At 35.5% G+C, this 12998-nt stretch overlaps 1 protein-coding gene across 1 annotated transcript in view; it reads right to left on the bottom strand.

Moving 5' to 3' along the window:
* LOC145996062 (uncharacterized) overlaps positions 1 to 12998 on the bottom strand; it is a 367735-nt gene that overhangs the window by 343880 nt on the left and 10857 nt on the right. The window lies entirely within an intron of this gene.

Here is a 12998-nt window from a genome sequence, read left to right as displayed (position 1 = left end):
CACAAGACGAAAGAATATACATAAATCGTTGGAGGATAAGTATGAATTTAGTGACAGTAAAAATATGATAAAAATATATAGAGAAGATGAAAGAGATGTATAAAAAATAGATAATAGATCGAAATACAAATAGAAGTGGTTTTCTTCATTAAACAAGTTCAAACCTAGAGTCAATTGTTAGGCACGCATAAAGAAGAAGAATTTACTCCAGCAGAGAAACAGTTTAATGTACTCGTAGATCATAACTTATTTTTCTCTAAGAAGGACATTTTGTTAATTTGCTGCTTCATAGCATAATAATACATATATAGCAAAATTAAGTAACAATTTAAGTTAAGAGATAACTTATTTTGATGTCATTATCTAGGTATTAAATAAATGCATACCTACAATAAACGTATTCTCTAACATATTTAAAGTATTTAAGAACAAGGTTATTATTTTTCATATTTAAAACCGTAAATATAACATGGTCAAGGTTTTTATTGGGGGTGGAAAGCTAGGGATGGCAGGGGGTGTCAAAAATCACCTCGCCCGGATGAAAATTTTATCTTGAACCACCCCTGTCCATCAACACAACACGTCCCCCCATATGAAGGCAAATACTGACATTAACGGAAGAAACAGGGGAGCTACGTTTCAACAGTAGGAAGCTGTTCTCGATAACATGTTGGTGATCAGAGTTAGCTTGTTGCAGTGATCAGCAGTGCGCTTACCCAAGAGGAACGTGACGAAATCTCGGCTTGAAAAGCTACCAAGTGCGCTACTCGCTTGACTTGTGTGGATACGTGCAACCGATTTCGCCGGCAAGCGATGTGATTCCATCCGCTATGCGGGCCGCGCTTTACCGGCACAATAACTAAACGAACGCACTGTAAAATTCGTACATCTTTCCTCTTATTAAATATATTTGATCTCATTACACCCTTACATTTATTCCAATCTATCTGCTGCTAATCTTACAACATAATCTACTCTTACGTCATAACATGTGACAATAATCCATTCAGTGAATAATAACAACTAATGCCGGACTATATTTCCATGTGCCAGTAATCGTGACACCGTGCCAAACTTTTCTTACATATTGCTCCCTACTCATCTTCAGTAAATGTCGCAGCTTACTTTTTCTCGAAGTTATTTTCAGTGTACACTCCTGTTCAGATAAAGTGGCACACACTTCAAGCTTATAAAATATGCCACTTTATGCGGACAGGAGTGTATTTACTTTATGCCACATTATTATATCCTTCCATGTATTAGAATGTATTTGACACATTACAACCTACATTTTCAGAAATCCTGTATCGCTTTCTTCTAACACATCAACAATCTACATATCACTCACACCAACTTGTATTCCAAGTGTCATAATATTTTTACTAAATATAATTATGCATGATATTCGATGTATATGCTGCATAGAACTGTGTCAGTGACACAGCATGTAATTGTACATCATTAAATCATAACTTACTAATCAAATTTCTAATGTGTTGGATATAGTTTTCCAATAAATAAGTAAGGTTGTAGAATTAGAAGACTATTAAATATGTAAAAAAATAATGAAGGAAATATATGGATATCATTATGAAAATTAATGGGGAATTCCACGAAATGTGGTTCTACTCCATGTAAATAACAAAATGAATTAATATAGAAATTATTATTGATTTTTAATTGCATTAAGGTTCAAATGTTTGGGACTGCATATAATTTGCATATTTCACCAACAAAAATTATTAGCGTTTAGCCTATATGGTTAAGTGACAAAGGAAGTCAAACTTTGTTAATGATTTTGTCACGCAAGTAACACATTTTCGTCAATGCTTTTCTTGCATTCACGCTATGGCAGGCTTTTTCAAACACCACAAAGGACTTCAAAATCAATTCATTATGAATATGTTAATCTAAACTCATATGTAGAACATTACATTTCATGTGTGGATGCTTTATGATAAATAAGCGCTGCCTATTAAAGTAACAGCACCAGTGGTGCCATCTTATGTTGGTCTGTGGGGCTCAAGCCCCTCTTGTTATATTTTGTTTCAGAAATAAAGTCGCTGAGCTGAAGAAAACAATTTACTTACTGACAATGTTATCAAAACATTTTTAAAAAATGTCTTACATCTTCAACATCATACTTTTCAGTGTCCTATTACTTTTGTTGTTATTGTTTTTATCTTTTGTTATCTTTGTTTCTACTTTATGTTGTTTCAGTGTAAAATGGCCAAATAAAACTGTATCTGAAACTCTGAGTCAATAATTAAATATTGTTTACACTATCCGTGGTCACATCGTTATTTTGAACGTAAGGGATGATAACGGTGTAAAACCATGATGAGGATTGATAGGACTATAAACATTCAAAATAGGCAGGCAAAGAGCACCGAAAATTACAAAATAGGCACTACCATTGATAAACATCGACATGTTCTTCATCATGTTCCCAGATTAGGCACTCAAAATGTAGATATCTGCGAAATGGGCACTTATGACTATAATAGGCAAAAACAGGCACTGTAAAATTCATGAATTCCTCTCAGAAATGGACTAATACTGTTTATAAACGTAAAAGCCTACATTTTTTGGTCAAAAAACAAGAAAAGCGTTTCATGGCAAATCTTCAGCCTACTTATGACATATATTATTGCATAAAATTATGAAACAAATTTCCAAGTTCAGCAAATCCAATGTTTCTCAAAAGTTGGCTCCACTGAACAGCACATTGGTCGAGTTCGTTGTAAGGTTAAAAAAAAAAACACGAAAAAAAAAGGTGTTCTAAAATTGGAAATCAGCATAATATCCCGTAGACACTACCAAGATATTCACATAAAAAAATCATGTCTTTCTCGCGTGGTTAGAAAAAAAGTGACTGGACTAAACTTTACAGCCATGCACTTTCATCTTTAATGATCAAACATTATAACTTTTTACATATCACGAATAAAAACAAACTAAAAGTTATTATCTCACTTAGTCACTCTTCACTGAGCTTATGCTCATTTCCCGAGTGAACTTTACTCCATTTTTGTAGGTACCAATTTGTGAAGTTTTTATCTAATACATCATATTCTTAAGCATTTGTTCATAAAAGTAAGTTACTTGATATTTGTTTTGGACTGGCTTTAATTATATTTTAAAAATCAGTTGAACACCAAGAAAACGAACGCATTATTGCGAGTTCGACAATTTTTTGAAATTTTCACTTTTTTTCTTGAGCAGAGATGAGTATACATACAAAATTGTTCATAATTTGAGTTTCAACCTCGGATTCAAAATGTACTGTACAAAAAGAACATGTTTTTGTCTTGCCTGATGAAAGTTAAACCCACTAGTGTTTCGCTATTGATGAACTACCTAAGTATGAGTATTACCGTGCAAATTGTCCATGAATATTTTAATTAATTTTTCTCTTACATCCTGTGTGTTTTTTAAGTGATGGATTTTTATGTATGCTGGTGCCGAAGTTGTCAACAGCTTGTTTTGAGTTTTATTTGAATTCTTGAAGCTCTTATTGGGTCAAATAAAGTACACGAACATGGGGATGGGCAATTTGCAAAGTAATACTCATGGATCCCACTGTACAAGGCAGCCATCTAAGTTTCAACGGTGAAACGATAGAAGAACTAACATGCACAAGGTTCTATGCACAAATATAGAGAAGCATGAATTAATAAGTGGTACACCCTACAGCAAAAGAAACAGTACCATTTTAATGCGGTCTGTTTTTACACAATGTGATGACGATGAAATGACATCAACAAGTAGAAGACAAATCTGCTTCATATAAACAGAATTCCATTCTTTAAAACAACACAGAATGTAAAATAAGAAACAATGAAAATAGTGAGGGACAATTTTTCTACTATTATCTTTGTCGTTGGCTGTACAATGTACCGGGTGATCCGTTTGAGATGTCAGAAAAGTAAACCGTTGTGTTCAATAAGTTAATGTACGTATCTCTGAGCAGTTTGTTGTAATATATGCACAAAGGATGTAAGTTTTGAGTGAGTGCAGGTCTACAGACTTCAGCCATGTGACTGTACTAGTGAGCATATAACACTGGAAATGTCACATCCCATACGATACATTGTGCGCTGTTGTGGCGTGACCACTATCTTTATCTACTATGAACGCTAGCGCCACGCGGCTGAAGTCTGTAAAGCTGCACTCACTCAAAACTTACATCCAGTCTGCATATATTACAACAAACTGCTCAGAGATACGTACATTAACCTATTGTACACAACTGTTTACTTTTCTGACATCTCAAACTGATCTCCTGACCCTCCACAGTAGTTGTATTGATGATATTATGAGGACCACTTATAAGTGTAGAAAAGAAGAGCTCAAATAATTAAACAGCCCGATTTGCCTACACTTAAAACTATGCCAAGAGGGGCTTATACTCTAATTCTTCAAGTGTGATATGCTCTTAATTTTAAGAATTTTGAATCCTAGTGTAGAAAAGAAGAAGCCTCAACAGACAGATTTGCCTACACTTAAAACTATGCCAAGTTCCCATATGATCTTATTGTTTACAGTGTGTTTTTCTGTCAAAATCCCAGGAATTTTGAATTCAAGTGTAGGAAAGATGATTGATTTCGCCATGTGTACAAAGGCTGAATCTCTCAGTTTGTTGTCTATAAGCTTGTCAAAAATATGGCCCTCTTGTCCTATTGTATTGGCTATACTTGAAATTAAGCGAAAAATATTTATATTTTCATGCAAGCAAAACTTCCCGATCAATACAATAGGACAAGAGCGGGCATGCATAATTAATTGCTTGCATGTTCTTTCTAATCTTTTGATCAGTCTCATGTCTCGGCCAACAATAAATCATACATGCCAGGGAGATTATATCTGCTGGCATGCAAGACATATAATCTACACTGTGCCTTTTCATCTTTCAGAGAAAATTGCTATGCTAGCAGATATAATCTCTAATTTACTGGAAGAGCAGAGAACTTCACTCTTCCATGCTCGAGCTAATTCAAGTTTTGCCTTCTTCTGATAATATATACCGAGAGAGAGTTACAAGAATATTTATTCCACATTTCAAAGTCCCACTTTGAATTGTATTTGAGCTTCCCTGCAATAGGCAGAGGACGGCAAAATGTTGGTATTATTGCCTTGTAATTATGAGGCCTCTGTGTTTGAGTCGGACTTCTAGAATTGCTCTGTGACTCTCTCATTTCTTACATCATAAACATATGATTTTTCACCTATGAGAATAACACTACATATGGTGTCATCAGGTAATGCCTCATGGAATTCACAGATAATTTTAATGTTTGTCCTGTCATTAACCACAACTTGTTTTCTTTTTGAAGTGTTGATGACAAACATGGGTCTCTGTGCTTTGAATTCATCTGGTGTGTAATACATGTCAGTATTGCCAGTAGTGACCCTTTTGTATGATGTAAATGCCTCATATAATTTGAGGAAATCATCCTTGGACATGTCTAAATTATAATTTTCTCTAGGAAATACCTCATTTCTGCCATTTTTAAGATATATGTTCTTGATGTTGCAGTTATCAAATTTACTGGAATTTTTTTCCTGATTATTGTGTCTTCCAGTCTGAAACAGTACTACTACAAAATCTGGCATGTCATATTGTATACTGGAGAATGAATTTGTAGCATCAAACTCATAATAGGTACCAGTGGCGGGTTTCTGTACACATTGATATGTATAAAATTGTAAAGGAACCTGTGGATTTTTTATTATATCTGCTTTGTATTTAAGAGCATAACTGGCTTCATATTCAACAACTGGCACTCTTAGCTCCATAGTCTGAATAATGCATTTGCCTTCATCAGGTAGGGTATTAGGCAGAGCTTCCCCTGTGGAGTTTATTGCACTGTACCTCATCAAAGCATTATTATCATTTGCAGCTCTTCTAAATGTGATTCTTAAACCACCCTTCCACATAATATCTTTGTAATCTGAGAAGAATCCTGGCAACAGGCGCATGGGGAACAGTACAGTGTGGCTTTTAGATAATATTTTATCACCAGCCTCAAATCCACCTATTTTGTAGTAAGAAGCCTCGGTTTTGGATAATTTTAGTGTGGCCAAAGCTGTGGAGGTAATGCCGGGATAATCTACTCTGTTTATAACAACACCATGCTTTCTGATCTCAATTTCAGAGAACAGATGTGGTACAAAATTGTCCACCAATCTTATATTTGAATTTGCCGGATAATCTGTACCATCGAGCTTTACAACATCAAATTTGATGTATAGATCTGCTCTGTGGGGGTGTATAAAGCCATCCCCTACATCAAGATCAACCTCAATCTCTGTGTTGGGTTGATTTAAATTTGCAAATGTCCTCCTGTTTGGGGGGAATGATTGTAGCTCATAACTCTCAATATTTTCCATTTTTTTTCTTGTATGTATTTTTATTTAAATATTAATCTCTATGATTGCAGTTGTTGTGGCTCCAGCAAAATCAACTAATTCTTCTTTTTCATTAATAACCATCAACTCAATGTAATCTATTCTATTATGACATACAGGAAAATGTAATGTTGGGGATGGATTGTAGATGATGGGTTCCATGAATTCAGAGTTAGGTTTGAATGTTGCAATAATCCCAGTTTGTTTGTGAGTGCCTATGCCATTTGATTTGGTGATCATACCCTCGGCCACATTACAGTGAATATTCAGAGTCTCTATGGCTAAGAATTTAGGTATATTCATAGCAGTGTGTTTGATGCCTGGTTCAAGTTTTGTGTTGTTCTCAAATCCTAACAGCTCTCCTATAGTACCCAGATCCACTGTTTCTGTGGCAGATACAATCTCTATTCTGTGAGTGACAGAATTTTGACTTAACACTACACCTCTGGGTAATTGAGCATTTAGAGTAGATAGATTATATTGCCCTGGAGTGATGACAATTTTTTGATCCCCTACTGCAATTGTGTTGTTGTGGTGTGTAATATTAGGGATCAAGTACATGCCGTAAAATGCTCTGAGAGCTATTGTTTTGGGATATACTATGTCATCATGTAATCTAAGTTTCAATATTGAATTTTGGCTGGTGAGATGGAATACCCCCATGATGTTTCAGATACCACAAGGCTTTTTGAAAATTTTCAATTGATGGTTTATTTATTTGAGACATATATCTAAGAACAGATAAACACAAATGTCCGCAATTAACATCTTTGAAGTTTTGAACACGGGCATTATTGTAATAAAGATTAGCTGAATTTAGATATTTTACTAAATTTTCAGGTGGAACACCTCCAAATGAATCAAACACAAATGCCTCATTTTTTAAATATTTAAGATAACAAATCCAGTGAGTGCCCTGATTTTTGTACTTATCCAAATTAACAATGCCACACTCTTTGTTGAGTGGTTGCTCTGGTAAAGAATCAGACATGTACACACCTCTAAAATGTTTGATGCCCAGTGGCTTGATTAAAGCTTCAATATCTTGGTTTGTAAGCGGCTCTTGTTTTTTTAAAACTTATTCATGGCTCTCTTAACACCTTTGCCTTGTTTCTCAATGGCCAGGTTATGGCGCCTCTGCTCATCTAATTCTGCCCTATTCTTCTTGGCATCTATTACTGTTTTTGCTATGGCAGCTGATCCCCCAGCCAAGCTCCCAACAGCCCCAAGTGCTGCTAAGATGGCCGGGATAGTAAATATAAATCCACCCACATGTGATTTTTTTCTGGATTGCTGTAATTTTTTTAATTGAGGGGTACTAAGTAACAATTTCATACCATGGCCCTTTGCAATACAAGAATTTTTTTTCTTGCGCTGCTTTTTGGTTAAAATGCTATCAATAGTTTCAAGAGATTTAAGACCTGCATAAGGTATTTGATACATAACACCCTTGGCCTTCATTGTAGGTTTATTATATACATATTCACAACCCCCACCCCAGTTTTTGTTTGGTGCTCATAGCTATGGTGGTCCCCAATCCTGCTATTTTTTCACTTAAAGAAGCATCTTTCCTTACAAATCTACCAAATGCAGCCTCTTCTAATTTCTTGTCTGCAACATGTCTCTTGTCAAGATCAGAATGTGTGTTGTATGCTATGTCATGGTCTCTACAAGCAGCATCTAGGGGATTAACACCAGGATCACCTCTGTTTAATCTATGGTCCAATTTTGTGTCTGGACCACAATACTGATAGCCTGGAATATGTAGTTCAAATGGCAGCTTGTTTATAATATCATTAACAAGCCCCCGACCCTCAGAAATATTCCAAAATTTAGGTGGTAGAGTATTAATAATTTTTATAAGATATCCAATCCCCTTAGTATCATTCACTATAAAATTAGACAATTTGGTGCTTATCATGTCCATAATTACAACTTTTTCATTGTAAAAATTGTGGTTGCCAGCATTTTCCTCCCCAGCTATCACCAATAACCTATCTACAAGTTTCCTGACATCATCAACCCACACAAATTCTTTGGGCAGGGTGTTGTAATATGTGATTCCACTGCCAGTCTTGATCTGTGACCATATGGGCTTGATTAAGTTGTTATATTTTGCTCCACTGCTAGACTTGACTCTTTTTTGTGTGGGATCATTGTTCTGGTATAGAGCATCTGATTTTATTAATATTTCTTTGTAATGTTCATAGTCTTGATCTGTATAGCTGCCAGGTCTCTTCCTAGTCATCAGTTCCCACAATCCAGGTGTGCCAAGATACTTAACAAAAGCACCTTTTTCTCCAAGATGAGATTCTGAATATACAATTATATCTTCTCCCATAAATGTTACTCTGAAATTGCCAATTCTATGTATGATGCTACCATCACGCTCTGTGTCAGCATATAAGCCAAATACCTCATCTTTGTTGTCTTTAGGTGTGCTTAAATATTTTTGAGCAAGAAGACCCAATTCAATAGGATCCTGAGTAGCTTCAATTCTTCGAGGAGCAATAGGACTAGGTGTATGAATACTAGAAAGTGGGGTGAATGGATAATCTAATATGTTCCTTGCAGCTACAGGTACAAGCTCTGTGATCAAATTTTGATTTTGCTCTGTAACAGTTTTGATATTTTTACCTAATTCACCAATAGCATCAATAATAGGCTGTTCTGTGCGCTTGTGTTGTTCATAAAAACCTCGGTTCTCTGATTTCCATCCCTTAAATCTTTTTACAAGATAATCTCTTAATTTAAGATCATCAATAATTGGCCTTTTCATGGTTATTTATATATGTTTCAATGTCTAGAAAATTGTTAATTTTATTTCTATATTTACCAGTATTAGGTGTTCTTGTCATATCAATTGTGACAAACCCATAACTGTCCTGGTTCCAGCACTTGCTGCAAATCTTGGAAAAATCATTGTAGCTCAAGTCCAAACCTACATATTCATCATGTATGTGTTTGAGGTTGGTATGGTCTTGATGAAACACACATATAAAATTGCTGTTGTCTCGGATCAGCTGCTTCGGTATTTTTGAAAAAGTCTGTGCCAGGTAGAAACAATCAATGTTTTTGTGCCGGCCCTGTGTAAAAAAATTTCTAACCTTGTTTTGATTATCCAGTATAATGTCATCAAACACAACAACAGAATTATCGAGACATTCATGAAGTGGCTTAACATCTGGTTCAAAAGTAGCAATATCCAATCCATCATATAGCTTCATCAGCTGCTGATATTTTAATTGTTCCAAGCTCTTAGAGAAGATATACAAGTGCCTGTTTTTCCAGTCTAACCAGTTGGGTGCCAATAAAAAATTATCAATCATTAGTGTAGTTTTACCACAAGCTGATGGCCCAACAATAAGACACCTAATATTATCAGGCAGCAACTTGCCATTTCTCTTATTCTGCTGTTCAGGTTCTGGCAGCCTTTTTATAACATCTCAGGTGTTCATATTATCACTTTGTTTGCATCGATCCAGCTGTGTTCTGGAAGTCCTAGCCATTTGACAAGTAACTTGTTGCCTTTTCTGCGGATGATTTTTTCTATGAGATATGTGTCAGGCTGTTTAGTTTTGCTGAGCTCTTCTTCATAGAACCTGCCTTTGAGAATTTCTCCTCGGTGGTCTTTTATTATATATGTCTTAAGGGTCCCAGGTTTAACTTGAACCACTGTAAATAATTCAGTGCTCCAGTTTCTTGTAAAACCTCTTTTGAATAAGTGCTTATATTTGCTGATTCTTACCTGATCACCCACCCTGTATTTGGCTTTTCTTGTTGTTGGCTGGTATCTAGGATAATAAACAGTGCTGATCAATTTTTGCTCATCAGATGAAGTTACTTGAGAGGGTTTCATGTTGATTGTGGAATGGACAGAGTTGTTATATTTTTGTAGAAGTTCTGGAAGAATATTAATCCATTTATAATTACCTTGAAGTGTGAATTGTTTATACATATGATTTTTTAAGGTTCTGTTGAATCTCTCTACAATTGAGGCCTTGAGATCACTGTAACTCGAGTAATGTTGTATTGCCTGGATTTTAATAAATTGTTGAAACACTGAATTATAAAATTCTTTGCCATTATCTGTTTGCAAATAGCGCGGTGATCTTCCACTCTGATTGATGATTGTCCTGAAGGCTTCTGTAACACATGCTCCAGTCTTGGATTTGAGTGGCACAGCCCAGGCAAATTTTGAAAATGTGTCTATTACAGTGAGTAGATATTTGTAGCCCTTGTTGATTTTGTCTAAGTTTTTCAGCTGTCCACTTGCCATCTCAATCAAGTCGTTCTGCCATAAATCATCTATGCCCTTTGTGACTACTGGCAGTCTCTTATAATTATGTCTGGCTTGTCTGTGTAATTCATCAACAATAATTTGTCTAGACATAATATGTAAACAAGAATATTGCAACTATGGGGTGTTCAGCAGCTGATACTACAGGATTTTCTAAATATAATTTGTCCCCTATTTGTATATGAAATTCCAGAGAGCCATCATCTTCAGCATAAGATGTTTCTAATGTATTGGGATCTGTAAAATCCTCTAATTCCACACTGGTGATTTTTTGTTTGTTGTCGGCATTTGTTATTGATAAGATAGGGTAGTGGTGTGCCTGTGGTTGAAGCCAATATTTGATCTTGATTGGTCTCAGTGTGCCCCCAACAAAAAATTGGTAATAAAATTGTGCAGGGGACAGCATATATATTTTGCCTCCTGGTGTAAATGGTGAATCATATTCTTTGTTGGGGATGCTGTACAATTCAAGAATTACTGTATGTTTTGGATTCTCGATTATGCCTGTTATTTCTTTTTCTGCTGTAAGCAATCTGCTTGTTACAGATTCAAGATGCTCATTGATGGTCCTAACAATCTCATCGTGCCCCGGCTTGATTCTTATGTCCACAGCAAGTTTCTTGTATTGTTGCACAATTTCTTGAAGTTGGGTGGCAAAAACAGACAAAGCATTTGCTTGGATTGGATTCCATGGTCCCTAGCTGTTGCTTGATATTAGCTACAATTTGCTGTAAATTTTCAACAACTGCCAATTTTGAATTTTGAGCAGTAAGATCATGGACCTGTCTTCTGATATCCTCAAACAGGCATGCAGTTCATTAATATGTTGATTGGTTGGTAGAGTGGCCACTGTCTGAGTGAGTTGTTTGATCTCTGTCTGGATATTCTTGATATCTTCTGATTTCAATATGCGATTCACTGCCCTTTTTATATTTTTAAGTTCCTGTGATGTAGGCAGATTTGATACAGTATTTTGCAAAGATTCAAGTGCCAATTTCACATTGTTTAATTCAGAAGCATCAGCCACACTTTGCATAGCATCTTGGAGCAGGGCTATATCTGCCTGAGTGGGTGTTGATTGTTGTAAAATTTCAAGCTTTGTTTGAATATCATCGATCAGGTGATGAAAATGAGATAGCTCAGATTCAGTGTTGAGGTTTTCAAGCTTTGTGATTTGTTGCTGGACACTAACAAGAGTATCTACAGTACCGGGCAGGCGGGATTCTAGAGTTTCTTGTACATTTGTCAAATCATTTTGCACTGCTGCTATTGTACCCTCAAGATGGGTTATGGTACTTTGAATTTTTTCAAAATCTTCATATGTTTCAAGTTGCAGCTTAATATTGGCAACACTCCGAGTTATTGCACTCAAAGCATCAGAAGATGGCAAGTTGTTCATAAAATTTTCAAGTGTCTCAATTTTTTCTTTAACCTCGGCTATGGCATTGTTCAAGGGGTCCAGATTCGGTATCTGGAGTGACTGAATCTGTTCTTTTAGAGTGGAAATCACTAGATCAAAATCTTCTTGTGATTTTATGCTTTTGACAATTGTTTGGAGCTGTGCCTGGACATTATTAATCTGCTCTTCCAATTGTTGTTTCAATTGCTCAGAGTTGGTGGCCTGGGTCTTAAATTTGGCTTGAAGAGCTGCTACAGCTTCTTCTAAACTTTGAAAATTATCCAATGTGGCCAAATCAGTATATTTCTGAAGCAATAATTTGAGTTCAGAATCAATTTTAAGAAGAGGGTCCATGCATTGTGATTGCAAATTTGTAATTTCTAGTTGAAGACTGGCATTCAGTGTGGTTTGTAAAGCTTGTAAATCACTTCTTAATTTCTTGACTCTGACATCAAGCATCAGAATCTCATCACTGTGATCTTCATGTCTTGTATGGCCAAATATATCATTAGGCATTTTTGTTTTAGTGGTTATTTATTATTGAATATCTAATTCTTAATTCTATAAAAAAGGGTATAAGCTTGTCATAGGATCCCGGGACCTCAATATATAAGCAGTCACCAGCAGAAACAGTATATACAGTGCCGGAAATCATGTTTGAGTGCTTAATTCTGTAAATATTTCTCCCTATTGAAATCTTGACATTACCCTCAGGAGTTGTAATAAATTGCAATTGTCCACCTACAGGTAATTGGTAATGATTTAAATTATTGTTAAATATGTACAATATTTTACCTGTTTCATCATCAACATCTGTAAATATGCTGTTCAGATGAATAATTAACAAAGCACTTAGTTTAGATATTATATCAGAAGAGGGTGATGGTG

Source organism: Lepisma saccharinum, chromosome 12 (genome assembly GCF_977018435.1).
Source record: "Lepisma saccharinum chromosome 12, izLepSacc3.1, whole genome shotgun sequence".
NCBI lineage: Eukaryota > Metazoa > Arthropoda > Insecta > Zygentoma > Lepismatidae > Lepisma > Lepisma saccharinum.
This window is presented reverse-complemented; position numbering and strand designations above follow the sequence as displayed.